The sequence below is a fragment of the Pecten maximus genome, unplaced genomic scaffold, assembly GCF_902652985.1.
Source record: "Pecten maximus unplaced genomic scaffold, xPecMax1.1, whole genome shotgun sequence".
In the NCBI taxonomy this organism is placed as follows: domain Eukaryota; kingdom Metazoa; phylum Mollusca; class Bivalvia; order Pectinida; family Pectinidae; genus Pecten; species Pecten maximus.
The window spans coordinates 49,309-65,744 of NW_022982463.1; positions in this window are offsets into that span (position 1 = coordinate 49,309).

Below are 16,436 nucleotides of genomic sequence, written 5' to 3' on the forward strand. Positions count from 1 at the left end.
CACGGTGAGCGTCACCATATTCCGTAGTATTGTAACCACGCTACCGCGGACGCGCGGTTAATTGTTCACCGATGGAAGTTTTGCCGGAATGAGCAGGTTTTCCTGTTGATCACATCCCACTGGAGGTGCCCAAAAAGATCCGAACCTCCTAGCAGCTCTAGAAATGACGTCAGAACTGCACGGTGAGCGTCACCATATTCCGTAGTATTGTAACCACGCTACCGCGGACGCGCGGTTAATTGTTCACCGATGGAAGTTTTGCCGGAATGAGCAGGTTTTCCTGTTGATCACATCCCACTGGAGGTGCCCAAAAAGATCCGAACCTCCTAGCAGCTCTAGAAATGACGTCAGAACTGCACGGTGAGCGTCACCATATTCCGTAGTATTGTAACCACGCTATCGCGGACGCGCGGTTAATTGTTCACCGATGGAAGTTTTGCCGGAATGAGCAGGTTTTCCTGTTGATCACATCCCAATGGAGGTGCCCAAAAAGATCCGAACCTCCTAGCAGCTCTAGAAATGACGTCAGAACTGCACGGTGAGCGTCACCATATTCCGTAGTATTGTAACCACGCTACCGCGGACGCGCGGTTAATTGTTCACCGATGGAAGTTTTGCCGGGATGAGCAGGTTTTCCTGTTGATCACATCCCACTGGAGGTGCCCAAAAAGATCCGAACCTCCTAGCAGCTCTAGAAATGACGTCAGAACTGCACGGTGAGCGTCACCATATTCCGTAGTATTGTAACCACGCTATCGCGGACGCGCGGTTAATTGTTCACCGATGGAAGTTTTGCCGGAATGAGCAGGTTTTCCTGTTGATCACATCCCACTGGAGGTGCCCAAAAAGATCCGAACCTCCTAGCAGCTCTAGAAATGACGTCAGAACTGCACGGTGAGCGTCACCATATTCCGTAGTATTGCAACGACGCTACCGCGGACGCGCGGTTAATTGTTCACCGATGGAAGTTTTGCCGGAATGAGCAGGTTTTCCTGTTGATCACATCCCACTGGAGGTGCCCAAAAAGATCCGAACCTCCTAGCAGCTCTAGAAATGACGTCAGAACTGCACGGTGAGCGTCACCATATTCCGTAGTATTGTAACCACGCTACCGCGGACGCGCGGTTAATTGTTCACCGATGGAAGTTTTGCCGGAATGAGCAGGTTTTCCTGTTGATCACATCCCACTGGAGGTGCCCAAAAAGATCCGAACCTCCTAGCAGCTCTAGAAATGACGTCAGAACTGCACGGTGAGCGTCACCATATTCCGTAGTATTGTAACCACGCTACCGCGGACGCGCGGTTAATTGTTCACCGATGGAAGTTTTGCCGGAATGAGCAGGTTTTCCTGTTGATCACATCCCAATGGAGGTGCCCAAAAAGATCCGAACCTCCTAGCAGCTCTAGAAATGACGTCAGAACTGCACGGTGAGCGTCACCATATTCCGTAGTATTGTAACCACGCTATCGCGGACGCGCGGTTAATTGTTCACCGATGGAAGTTTTGCCGGAATGAGCAGGTTTTCCTGTTGATCACATCCCAATGGAGGTGCCCAAAAAGATCCGAACCTCCTAGCAGCTCTAGAAATGACGTCAGAACTGCACGGTGAGCGTCACCATATTCCGTAGTATTGTAACCACGCTATCGCGGACGCGCGGTTAATTGTTCACCGATGGAAGTTTTGCCGGAATGAGCAGGTTTTCCTGTTGATCACATCCCACTGGAGGTGCCCAAAAAGATCCGAACCTCCTAGCAGCTCTAGAAATGACGTCAGAACTGCACGGTGAGCGTCACCATATTCCGTAGTATTGTAACCACGCTACCGCGGACGCGCGGTTAATTGTTCACCGATGGAAGTTTTGCCGGAATGAGCAGGTTTTCCTGTTGATCACATCCCAATGGAGGTGCCCAAAAAGATCCGAACCTCCTAGCAGCTCTAGAAATGACGTCAGAACTGCACGGTGAGCGTCACCATATTCCGTAGTATTGTAACCACGCTACCGCGGACGCGCGGTTAATTGTTCACCGATGGAAGTTTTGCCGGAATGAGCAGGTTTTCCTGTTGATCATATCCCACTGGAGGTGCCCAAAAAGATCCGAACCTCCTAGCAGCTCTAGAAATGACGTCAGAACTGCACGGTGAGCGTCACCATATTCCGTAGTATTGTAACCACGCTATCGCGGACGCGCGGTTAATTGTTCACCGATGGAAGTTTTGCCGGAATGAGCAGGTTTTCCTGTTGATCACATCCCACTGGAGGTGCCCAAAAAGATCCGAACCTCCTAGCAGCTCTAGAAATGACGTCAGAACTGCACGGTGAGCGTCACCATATTCCGTAGTATTGTAACCACGCTACCGCGGACGCGCGGTTAATTGTTCACCGATGGAAGTTTTGCCGGAATGAGCAGGTTTTCCTGTTGATCACATCCCACTGGAGGTGCCCAAAAAGATCCGAACCTCCTAGCAGCTCTAGAAATGACGTCAGAACTGCACGGTGAGCGTCACCATATTCCGTAGTATTGTAACCACGCTACCGCGGACGCGCGGTTAATTGTTCACCGATGGAAGTTTTGCCGGAATGAGCAGGTTTTTCTGTTGATCATATCCCACTGGAGGTGCCCAAAAAGATCCGAACCTCCTAGCAGCTCTAGAAATGACGTCAGAACTGCACGGTGAGCGTCACCATATTCCGTAGTATTGTAACCACGCTACCGCGGACGCGCGGTTAATTGTTCACCGATGGAAGTTTTGCCGGAATGAGCAGGTTTTCCTGTTGATCACATCCCACTGGAGGTGCTCAAAAAGATCCGAACCTCCTAGCAGCTCTAGAAATGACGTCAGAACTGCACGGTGAGCGTCACCATATTCCGTAGTATTGTAACCACGCTATCGCGGACGCGCGGTTAATTGTTCACCGATGGAAGTTTTGCCGGAATGAGCAGGTTTTCCTGTTGATCACATCCAATGGAGGTGCCCAAAAAGATCCGAACCTCCTAGCAGCTCTAGAAATGACGTCAGAACTGCACGGTGAGCGTCACCATATTCCGTAGTATTGTAACCACGCTACCGCGGACGCGCGGTTAATTGTTCACCGATGGAAGTTTTGCCGGAATGAGCAGGTTTTCCTGTTGATCACATCCCACTGGAGGTGCCCAAAAAGATCCGAACCTCCTAGCAGCTCTAGAAATGACGTCAGAACTGCACGGTGAGCGTCACCATATTCCGTAGTATTGTAACCACGCTACCGCGGACGCGCGGTTAATTGTTCACCGATGGAAGTTTTGCCGGAATGAGCAGGTTTTCCTGTTGATCACATCCCACTGGAGGTGCCCAAAAAGATCCGAACCTCCTAGCAGCTCTAGAAATGACGTCAGAACTGCACGGTGAGCGTCACCATATTCCGTAGTATTGTAACCACGCTACCGCGGACGCGCGGTTAATTGTTCACCGATGGAAGTTTTGCCGGAATGAGCAGGTTTTCCTGTTGATCACATCCCACTGGAGGTGCCCAAAAAGATCCGAACCTCCTAGCAGCTCTAGAAATGACGTCAGAACTGCACGGTGAGCGTCACCATATTCCGTAGTATTGTAACCACGCTATCGCGGACGCGCGGTTAATTGTTCACCGATGGAAGTTTTGCCGGAATGAGCAGGTTTTCCTGTTGATCACATCCCACTGGAGGTGCCCAAAAAGATCCGAACCTCCTAGCAGCTCTAGAAATGACGTCAGAGCTGCACGGTGAGCGTCACCATATTCCGTAGTATTGTAACCACGCTACCGCGGACGCGCGGTTAATTGTTCACCGATGGAAGTTTTGCCGGAATGAGCAGGTTTTCCTGTTGATCACATCCCACTGGAGGTGCCCAAAAAGATCCGAACCTCCTAGCAGCTCTAGAAATGACGTCAGAACTGCACGGTGAGCGTCACCATATTCCGTAGTATTGTAACCACGCTACCGCGGACGCGCGGTTAATTGTTCACCGATGGAAAGTTTTGCCGGGATGAGCAGGTTTTCCTGTTGATCACATCCCACTGGAGGTGCCCAAAAAGATCCGAACCTCCTAGCAGCTCTAGAAATGACGTCAGAACTGCACGGTGAGCGTCACCATATTCCGTAGTATTGTAACCACGCTACCGCGGACGCGCGGTTAATTGTTCACCGATGGAAGTTTTGCCGGAATGAGCAGGTTTTCCTGTTGATCACATCCCACTGGAGGTGCCCAAAAAGATCCGAACCTCCTAGCAGCTCTAGAAATGACGTCAGAACTGCACGGTGAGCGTCACCATATTCCGTAGTATTGTAACCACGCTATCGCGGACGCGCGGTTAATTGTTCACCGATGGAAGTTTTGCCGGGATGAGCAGGTTTTCCTGTTGATCACATCCCAAGGGAGGTGCCCAAAAAGATCCGAACCTCCTAGCAGCTCTAGAAATGACGTCAGAACTGCACGGTGAGCGTCACCATATTCCGTAGTATTGTAACCACGCTACCGCGGACGCGCGGTTAATTGTTCACCGATGGAAGTTTTGCCGGATGAGCAGGTTTTCCTGTTGATCACATCCCAATGGAGGTGCCCAAAAAGATCCGAACCTCCTAGCAGCTCTAGAAATGACGTCAGAACTGCACGGTGAGCGTCACCATATTCCGTAGTATTGTAACCACGCTACCGCGGACGCGCGGTTAATTGTTCACCGATGGAAGTTTTGCCGGAATGAGCAGGTTTTCCTGTTGATCACATCCCACTGGAGGTGCCCAAAAAGATCCGAACCTCCTAGCAGCTCTAGAAATGACGTCAGAACTGCACGTTGAGCGTCACCATATTCCGTAGTATTGTAACCACGCTATCGCGGACGCGTGGTTAATTGTTCACCGATGGAAGTTTTGCCGGGAATGAGCAGGTTTTCCTGTTGATCACATCCCAATGGAGGTGCCCAAAAAGATCCGAACCTCCTAGCAGCTCTAGAAATGACGTCAGAACTGCACGGTGAGCGTCACCATATTCCGTAGTATTGTAACCACGCTACCGCGGACGCGCGGTTAATTGTTCACCGATGGAAGTTTTGCCGGTATGAGCAAGTTTTCCTGTTGATCACATCCCACTGGAGGTGCCCAAAAAGATCCGAACCTCCTAGCAGCTCTAGAAATGACGTCAGAACTGCACGGTGAGCGTCACCATATTCCGTAGTATTGTAACCACGCTACCGCGGACGCGCGGTTAATTGTTCACCGATGGAAGTTTTGCCGGAATGAGCAGGTTTTCCTGTTGATCACATCCCACTGGAGGTGCCCAAAAAGATCCGAACCTCCTAGCAGCTCTAGAAATGACGTCAGAACTGCACGGTGAGCGTCACCATATTCCGTAGTATTGTAACCACGCTACCGCGGACGCGCGGTTAATTGTTCACCGATGGAAGTTTTGCCGGAATGAGCAGGTTTTCCTGTTGATCACATCCCAATGGAGGTGCCCAAAAAGATCCGAACCTCCTAGCAGCTCTAGAAATGACGTCAGAACTGCACGGTGAGCGTCACCATATTCCGTAGTATTGTAACCACGCTATCGCGGACGCGCGGTTAATTGTTCACCGATGGAAGTTTTGCCGGAATGAGCAGGTTTTCCTGTTGATCACATCCCACTGGAGGTGCCCAAAAAGATCCGAACCTCCTAGCAGCTCTAGAAATGACGTCAGAACTGCACGGTGAGCGTCACCATATTCCGTAGTATTGTAACCACGCTACCGCGGACGCGCGGTTAATTGTTCACCGATGGAAGTTTCGTCGGAATGAGAAGGTTTTCCTGTTGATCACATCCCAATGGAGATCCCCAAAAAGATCCGAACCTCCTAGCAGCTCTAGAAATGACGTCAGAACTGCACGGTGAGCGTCACCATATTCCGTAGTATTGTAACCACGCTACCGCGGACGCGCGGTTAATTGTTCACCGATGGAAGTTTTGCCGGGATGAGCAGGTTTTCCTGTTGATCACATCCCACTGGAGGTGCCCAAAAAGATCCGAACCTCCTAGCAGCTCTAGAAATGACGTCAGAACTGCACGGTGAGCGTCACCATATTCCGTAGTATTGTAACCACGCTACCGCGGACGCGCGGTTAATTGTTCACCGATGGAAGTTTTGCCGGAATGAGCAGGTTTTCCTGTTGATCACATCCCACTGGAGGTGCCCAAAAAGATCCGAAGCTCCTAGCAGCTCTAGAAATGACGTCAGAACTGCACGGTGAGCGTCACCATATTCCGTAGTATTGTAACCACGCTATCGCGGACGCGCGGTTAATTGTTCACCGATGGAAGTTTTGCCGGAATGAGCAGGTTTTCCTGTTGATCACATCCCACTGGAGGTGCCCAAAAAGATCCGAACCTCCTAGCAGCTCTAGAAATGACGTCAGAACTGCACGGTGAGCGTCACCATATTCCGTAGTATTGTAACCACGCTACCGCGGACGCGCGGTTAATTGTTCACCGATGGAAGTTTTGCCGGGATGAGCAGGTTTTCCTGTTGATCACATCCCACTGGAGGTGCCCAAAAAGATCCGAACCTCCTAGCAGCTCTAGAAATGACGTCAGAACTGCACGGTGAGCGTCACCATATTCCGTAGTATTGTAACCACGCTACCGCGGACGCGCGGTTAATTGTTCACCGATGGAAGTTTTGCCGGAATGAGCAGGTTTTCCTGTTGATCACATCCCACTGGAGGTGCCCAAAAGGATCCGAACCTCCTAGCAGCTCTAGAAATGACGTCAGAACTGCAAGGTGAGCGTCACCATATTCCGTAGTATTGTAACCACGCTACCGCGGACGCGCGGTTAATTGTTCACCGATGGAAGTTTTGCCGGAATGAGCAGGTTTTCCTGTTGATCACATCCCACTGGAGGTGCCCAAAAAGATCCGAACCTCCTAGCAGCTCTAGAAATGACGTCAGAACTGCACGGTGAGCGTCACCATATTCCGTAGTATTGTAACCACGCTACCGCGGACGCGCGGTTAATTGTTCACCGATGGAAGTTTTGCCGGATAGAGCAGGTTTTCCTGTTGATCACATCCCACTGGAGGTGCCCAAAAAGATCCGAACCTCCTAGCAGCTCTAGAAATGACGTCAGAACTGCACGGTGAGCGTCACCATATTCCGTAGTATTGTAACCACGCTACCGCGGACGCGCGGTTAATTGTTCACCGATGGAAGTTTTGCCGGGATGAGCAGGTTTTCCTGTTGATCACATCCCAATGGAGGTGCCCAAAAAGATCCGAACCTCCTAGCAGCTCTAGAAATGACGTCAGAACTGCACGGTGAGCGTCACCATATTCCGTAGTATTGTAACCACGCTACCGCGGACGCGCGGTTAATTGTTCACCGATGGAAGTTTTGCCGGAATGAGCAGGTTTTCCTGTTGATCACATCCCACTGGAGGTGCCCAAAAAGATCCGAACCTCCTAGCCGCTCTAGAAATGACGTCAGAACTGCACGGTGAGCGTCACCATATTCCGTAGTATTGTAACCACGCTACCGCGGACGCGCGGTTAATTGTTCACCGATGGAAGTTTTGCCGGATAGAGCAGGTTTTCCTGTTGATCACATCCCACTGGAGGTGCCCAAAAAGATCCGAACCTCCTAGCAGCTCTAGAAATGACGTCAGAACTGCACGGTGAGCGTCACCATATTCCGTAGTATTGTAACCACGCTATCGCGGACGCGCGGTTAATTGTTCACCGATGGAAGTTTTACCGGATAGAGCAGGTTTTCCTGTTGATCACATCCAAATGGAGGTGCCCAAAAAGATCCGAACCTCCTAGCAGCTCTAGAAATGACGTCAGAACTGCACGGTGAGCGTCACCATATTCCGTAGTATTGTAACCACGCTACCGCGGACGCGCGGTTAATTGTTCACCGATGGAAGTTTTGCCGGAATGAGCAGGTTTTCCTGTTGATCACATCCCACTGGAGGTGCCCAAAAAGATCCGAACCTCCTAGCAGCTCTAGAAATGACGTCAGAACTGCACGGTGAGCGTCACCATATTCCGTAGTATTGTAACCACGCTACCGCGGACGCGCGGTTAATTGTTCACCGATGGAAGTTTTGCCGGAATGAGCAGGTTTTCCTGTTGATCACATCCCACTGGAGGTGCCCAAAAAGATCCGAACCTCCTAGCAGCTCTAGAAATGACGTCAGAACTGCACGGTGAGCGTCACCATATTCCGTAGTATTGTAACCACGCTACCGCGGACGCGCGGTTAATTGTTCACCGATGGAAGTTTTGCCGGAATGAGCAGGTTTTCCTGTTGATCACATCCCACTGGAGGTGCCCAAAAAGATCCGAACCTCCTAGCCGCTCTAGAAATGACGTCAGAACTGCACGGTGAGCGTCACCATATTCCGTAGTATTGTAACCACGCAAACCGCGGACGCGCGGTTAATTGTTCACCGATGGAAGTTTTGCCGGAATGAGCAGGTTTTCCTGTTGATCACATCCCAATGGAGGTGCCCAAAAAGATCCGAACCTCCTAGCAGCTCTAGAAATGACGTCAGAACTGCACGGTGAGCGTCACCATATTCCGTAGTATTGTAACCACGCTACCGCGGACGCGCGGTTAATTGTTCACCGATGGAAGTTTTGCCGGAATGAGCAGGTTTTCCTGTTGATCACATCCCACTGGAGGTGCCCAAAAAGATCCGAACCTCCTAGCAGCTCTAGAAATGACGTCAGAACTGCACGGTGAGCGTCACCATATTCCGTAGTATTGTAACCACGCTACCGCGGACGCGCGGTTAATTGTTCACCGATGAAAGTTTTGCCGGAATGAGCAGGTTTTCCTGTTGATCACATCCCACTGGAGGTGCCCAAAAAGATCCGAACCTCCTAGCCGCTCTAGAAATGACGTCAGAACTGCACGGTGAGCGTCACCATATTCCGTAGTATTGTAACCACGCTATCGCGGACGCGCGGTTAATTGTTCACCGATGGAAGTTTTGCCGGGATGAGCAGGTTTTCCTGTTGATCACATCCCACTGGAGGTGCCCAAAAAGATCCGAACCTCCTAGCCGCTCTAGAAATGACGTCAGAACTGCACGGTGAGCGTCACCATATTCCGTAGTATTGTAACCACGCTATCCGCGGACGCGCGGTTAATTGTTCACCGATGGAAGTTTTGCCGGGATGAGCAGGTTTTCCTGTTGATCACATCCCACTGGAGGTGCCCAAAAAGATCCGAACCTCCTAGCAGCTCTAGAAATGACGTCAGAACTGCACGGTGAGCGTCAGCATATTCCGTAGTATTGTAACCACGCTATCGCGGACGCGCGGTTAATTGTTCACCGATGGAAGTTTTGCCGGAATGAGCAGGTTTTCCTGTTGATCACATCCCAATGGAGGTGCCCAAAAAGATCCGAACCTCCTAGCAGCTCTAGAAATGACGTCAGAACTGCACGGTGAGCGTCACCATATTCCGTAGTATTGTAACCACGCTATCGCGGACGCGCGGTTAATTGTTCACCGATGGAAGTTTTGCCGGAATGAGCAGGTTTTCCTGTTGATCACATCCCACTGGAGGTGCCCAAAAAGATCCGAACCTCCTAGCAGCTCTAGAAATGACGTCAGAACTGCACGGTGAGCGTCACCATATTCCGTAGTATTGTAACCACGCTACCGCGGACGCGCGGTTAATTGTTCACCGATGGAAGTTTTGCCGGGATTGAGCATGTTTTCCTGTTGATCACATCCCACTGGAGGTGCCCAAAAAGATCCGAACCTCCTAGCAGCTCTAGAAATGACGTCAGAACTGCACGGTGAGCGTCACCATATTCCGTAGTATTGTAACCACGCTACCGCGGACGCGCGGTTAATTGTTCACCGATGGAAGTTTTGCCGGAATGAGCAGGTTTTCCTGTTGATCACATCCCACTGGAGGTGCCCAAAAAGATCCGAACCTCCTAGCCGCTCTAGAAATGACGTCAGAACTGCACGGTGAGCGTCACCATATTCCGTAGTATTGTAACCACGCTACCGCGGACGCGCGGTTAATTGTTCACCGATGGAAGTTTTGCCGGAATGAGCAGGTTTTCCTGTTGATCACATCCCACTGGACGTGCCCAAAAAGATCCGAACCTCCTAGCAGCTCTAGAAATGACGTCAGAACTGCACGGTGAGCGTCACCATATTCCGTAGTATTGTAACCACGCTACCGCGGACGCGCGGTTAATTGTTCACCGATGGAAGTTTTGCCGGAATGAGCAGGTTTTCCTGTTGATCACATCCCACTGGAGGTGCCCAAAAAGATCCGAACCTCCTAGCAGCTCTAGAAATGACGTCAGAACTGCACGGTGAGCGTCACCATATTCCGTAGTATTGTAACCACGCTACCGCGGACGCGCGGTTAATTGTTCACCGATGGAAGTTTTGCCGGGATGAGCAGGTTTTCCTGTTGATCACATCCCACTGGAGGTGCCCAAAAAGATCCGAACCTCCTAGCAGCTCTAGAAATGACGTCAGAACTGCACGGTGAGCGTCACCATATTCCGTAGTATTGTAACCACGCTACCGCGGACGCGCGGTTAATTGTTCACCGATGGAAGTTTTGCCGGGATGAGCAGGTTTTCCTGTTGATCACATCCCACTGGAGGTGCCCAAAAAGATCCGAACCTCCTAGCCGCTCTAGAAATGACGTCAGAACTGCACGGTGAGCGTCACCATATTCCGTAGTATTGTAACCACGCTATCGCGGACGCGCGGTTAATTGTTCACCGATGGAAGTTTTGCCGGATGAGCAGGTTTTCCTGTTGATCACATCCAACTGGAGGTGCCCAAAAAGATCCGAACCTCCTAGCAGCTCTAGAAATGACGTCAGAACTGCACGGTGAGCGTCACCATATTCCGTAGTATTGTAACCACGCTACCGCGGACGCGCGGTTAATTGTTCACCGATGGAAGTTTTGCCGGGATGAGCAGGTTTTCCTGTTGATCACATCCCACTGGAGGTGCCCAAAAAGATCCGAACCTCCTAGCAGCTCTAGAAATGACGTCAGAACTGCACGGTGAGCGTCACCATATTCCGTAGTATTGTAACCACGCTACCGCGGACGCGCGGTTAATTGTTCACCGATGGAAGTTTTGCCGGATAGAGCAGGTTTTCCTGTTGATCACATCCCACTGGAGGTGCCCAAAAAGATCCGAACCTCCTAGCAGCTCTAGAAATGACGTCAGAACTGCACGGTGAGCGTCACCATATTCCGTAGTATGTAACCACGCTTATCGCGGTACGCGCGGTGAATTGTTCACCGATGGAAGTTTTGCCGGATCATGAGCACGGTTTTCCTGTTGATCACATCCCACATGAGTGCCCAAAAAGATCCGACCCTCACTAGCAGCTCATAGAAATGACGTCAGTAACTGCACGGTGAGGCGTCACCCATATTCCTGTCAGATGTAACCACGCTAACCGCGGTAAGCGGGGTTAATCGTCACCGGATGGACAGTTTGCCGGAATCAGAGCAGGTTTTCCTGTTGATCACATCCCCACTGGAGGTGCCCAAAAAAGATCCAAGCTCCTAGCTAGCCTCTAGAAAATGACGTCATAACTGCAGCGGTTGAGCGTCAGCCAGTATTGCCGTAGCTATTGTAACTCACGCTATCCGCGGAATGCGCGGTTAATTGTTCACCGATGGAAGTTTTGCCGGAAATCATAACGTTTTCCTGTTGATCACATCCCAACTGGAGGTGCCAAAAAAGATCCGAGCTCCTAGCAGCTCTAGAAATGACGTCAGAACTGCACGTTGAGCGTCACCATATTCCGTAGTATTGTAACCACGCTACCGCGGACGCGTGGTTAATTGTTCACCGATGGAAGTTTTGCCGGAATGAGCAGGTTTTCCTGTTGATCACATCCCACTGGAGGTGCCCAAAAAGATCCGAAGCTCCTAGCAGCTCTAGAAATGACGTCAGAACTGCACGTTGAGCGTCACCATATTCCGTAGTATTGTAACCACGCTATCGCGGACGCGTGGTTAATTGTTCACCGATGGAAGTTTTGCCGAAATCATAACGTTTTCCTGTTGATCACATCCCACTGGAGGTGCCCAAAAAGATCCGAACCTCCTAGCAGCTCTAGAAATGACGTCAGAACTGCACGGTGAGCGTCACCATATTCCGTAGTATTGTAACCACGCTATCGCGGACGCGCGGTTAATTGTTCACCGATGGAAGTTTTGCCGGAATGAGCAGGTTTTCCTGTTGATCACATCCAAATGGAGGTGCCCAAAAAGATCCGAACCTCCTAGCAGCTCTAGAAATGACGTCAGAACTGCACGGTGAGCGTCACCATATTCCGTAGTATTGTAACCACGCTACCGCGGACGCGCGGTTAATTGTTCACCGATGGAAGTTTTGCCGGGATGAGCAGGTTTTCCTGTTGATCACATCCCACTGGAGGTGCCCAAAAAGATCCGAACCTCCTAGCAGCTCTAGAAATGACGTCAGAACTGCACGGTGAGCGTCACCATATTCCGTAGTATTGTAACCACGCTATCGCGGACGCGCGGTTAATTGTTCACCGATGGAAGTTTTGCCGGAATGAGCAGGTTTTCCTGTTGATCACATCCCACTGGAGGTGCCCAAAAAGATCCGAACCTCCTAGCAGCTCTAGAAATGACGTCAGAACTGCACGTTGAGCGTCACCATATTCCGTAGTATTGTAACCACGCTATCGCGGACGCGTGGTTAATTGTTCACCGATGGAAGTTTTGCCGAAATCATTACGGTTTCCTGTTGATCACATCCCACTGGAGGTGCCCAAAAAGATCCGAAGCTCCTAGCAGCTCTAGAAATGACGTCAGAACTGCACGGTGAGCGTCACCATATTCCGTAGTATTGTAACCACGCTACCGCGGACGCGCGGTTAATTGTTCACCGATGGAAGTTTTGCCGGATGAGCAGGTTTTCCTGTTGATCACATCCCACTGGAGGTGCCCAAAAGATCCGAACCTCCTAGCAGCTCTAGAAATGACGTCAGAACTGCACGTTGAGCGTCACCATATTCCGTAGTATTGTAACAACGCTTTCCGCGGTACGCGCGGTTAATTGTTCACCGATGGAAGTTTTGCCGGAATCGAGACGGTTTTCCTGTTGATCACATCCCACTGGAGGTGCCCAAAAAGATCCGAACCTCCTAGCAGCTCTAGAAATGACGTCAGAACTGCACGGTGAGCGTCACCATATTCCGTAGTATTGTAACCACGCTACCGCGGACGCGTGGTTAATTGTTCACCGATGGAAGTTTGCCGAAATCATAACGTTTTCCTGTTGATCACATCCAATGGAGGTGCCCAAAAAAGATCCGAGCTCCTAGCAGCTCTAGAAATGACGTCAGAACTGCACGTTGAGCGTCACCATATTCCCGTAGTATTGTAACCACGCATCCGCGGTAGCGTGGTTAATTGTTCACCGTGGAAGTTTTGCCGAAATCATTAACGTTTTCCTGTTGATCACATCCCAATGGAGGTGCCCAAAAAGATCCGAAGCTCCTAGCCAGCTCTAGAAATGACGTCAGAACTGCACGTTGAGCGTCACCATATTCCGTAGTATTGTAACCACGCTTCCGCGGTAGCGCGGTTAATTGTTCACCGATGGAAGTTTGGCCGAAAGCAGTACGTTTTCCTGTTGACTAACATCCCACAGGAGGTGCCCAAAAAGATACGAATACTCCTAAGCACAGCTCTAGAAATGACTTCAGTAAACTGCACGTGAGCGTCACCATATTCCGTAGTATTGTAACCACGCTATCGCGGACGCGCGGTTAATTGTTCACCGATGGAAGTTTTGCCGGAATGAGCAGGTTTTCCTGTTGATCACATCCCACTGGAGGTGCCCAAAAAGATCCGAACCTCCTAGCAGCTCTAGAAATGACGTCAGAACTGCACGGTGAGCGTCACCATATTCCGTAGTATTGTAACCACGCTACCGCGGACGCGCGGTTAATTGTTCACCGATGGAAGTTTTGCCGGATGAGCAGGTTTTCCTGTTGATCACATCCAACTGGAGGTGCCCAAAAAGATCCGAACCTCCTAGCAGCTCTAGAAATGACGTCATAACTGCACGGTGAGCGTCACATATTCCGTAGTATTGTAACCACGCTATCGCGGACGCGCGGTTAATTGTTCACCGATGGAAGTTTTGCCGGAATGAGCAGGTTTTCCTGTTGATCACATCCCACTGGAGGTGCCCAAAAAGATCCGAACCTCCTAGCAGCTCTAGAAATGACGTCAGAACTGCACGGTGAGCGTCACCATATCCGTAGTATTGTAACCACGCTATCGCGGAACGCGCGGTTAATTGTTCACCGATGAAGTTTTGCCGGAATCAGAGCACGGTTTTCCTGTTGATCACATCCCACTGGAGGTGCCAAAAGATCCGAACCTCCTAGCCGCTCTAGAAATGACGTCAGAACTGCACGGTGAGCGTCACCCATATTCCGTAGTTTGTAACCACCCTATCGCGGGCGCGCGGTTAATTGTTCACCGATGGAAGTTTTGCCGGATAGAGCAGGTTTTCCTGTTGATCACATCCAAATGGAGGTGCCCAAAAAGATCCGAACCTCCTAGCAGCTCTAGAAATGACGTCAGAACTGCACGGTGAGCGTCACCATATTCCGTAGTATTGTAACCACGCTATCGCGGACGCGCGGTTAATTGTTCACCGATGGAAGTTTTGCTGGAATGAGCGGTTTTCCTGTTGATCACATCCCACTGGAGGTGCCCAAAAGATCCGAACCTCCAGCAGCTCTAGAAATGACGTCAGAACTGCACGGTGAGCGTCACCATATTCCGTAGTATTGTAACCACGCTACCGCGGACGCGCGGTTAATTGTTCACCGATGGAAGTTTTGCCGGATAATGAAGCAGGTTTCCTGTTGATCACATCCCACTGGAGGTGCCCAAAAAGATCCGAACCTCCTAGCAGCTCTAGAAATGACGTCAGAACTGCACGGTGAGCGTCACCGTATTCGTAGTATTGTAACCAAGCTATCGCGGACGCGCGGTTAATTGTTCACCGATGGAAGTTTTGCCGGAATGAGCAGGTTTTCCTGTTGATCACATCCACTGAGGTGCCCAAAAGATCCGAACCTCCCTAGCCGCTCTAGAAATGACGTCATAACTGCACGGTGAGCGTCACCATATTCCGTAGTATTGTAACCACGCTATCGCGGAACGCGGGTTAATTGTTCACCGATGGAAGTTTTGCGGATGAGCAGTTTTTCCTGTTGATCACATCCCACTGGAGGTGCCCAAAAAGATCCGAACCTCCTAGCCGCTCTAGAAATGACGTCAGAACTGCACGGTGAGCGTCACCATATTCCGTAGTATTGTAACCACCCTATCGCGGACGCGCGGTTAATTGTTCACCGATGGAAGTTTTACCCGGATGAGCAGGTTTTCCTGTTGATCACATCCACATGGAGGTGCCCAAAAAGATCCGAACCTCCTAGCAGCTCTAGAAATGACGTCAACACTGCACGGTGAGCGTCACCCATATTCCGTAGTATTGTAACCACGCCTATCGCGGACGCGCGGTTAATTGTTCACCGATGAAGTTTTGCCGGTAATGAGCAGGTTTTCCTGTTGATCACATCCCACTGGAGGTGCCCAAAAAGATCCGAACCTCCTAGCGCTCTAGAAATGACCGTCAGAACTGCAACGGTGAGCGTCACCATATTCCGTAGTATTGTAACCACGCTACCGCGGACGCGTGGTTAATTGTTCACCGATGGAAGTTTTGCCGAAATCATTACGTTTTCCTGTTGATCACATCCCAATGGAGGTGACCAAAAAGATCCGAAGCTCCTAGCAGCTCTAGAAATGACGTCAGAACTGCACGTTGAGCGTCACCTATATTCCGTAGTATTGTAACCCCCTCCGCGGTAGGCCGCGGTTAATGTTCACCGATGGAAGTTTTTGCCGAAATCAGTTACGTTTTCCTGTTGAATCACAGTCCCACTGGAGGTGCCCAAAAAGATCCGAAGCTCCTAGCAGCTCTAGAAATGACGTCAGAACTGCACGTTGAGCGTCACCATATTCCGTAGTATTGTAACCACGCATCCGCGGTAGCGCGGTTAATTGTTCACCGATGAAGTTTTGGCCGAAATCATAACGTTTTCCTGTTGATCACATCCCAATGGAGGTGCCCAAAAAGATCCGAAGCTCCTAGCAGCTCTAGAAATGACGTCAGAACTGCACGTTGAGCGTCACCATATTCCGTAGTATTGCAACCACGCTACCGCGGACGCGTGGTTAATTGTTCACCGATGGAAGTTTTGCCGAAATCATAACGTTTTCCTGTTGATCACATCCCACTGGAGGTGCCCAAAAAGATCCGAAACTCCTAGCAGCTCTAGAAATGACGTCAGAACTGCACGTGGAGCGTCACCATATTCCGTA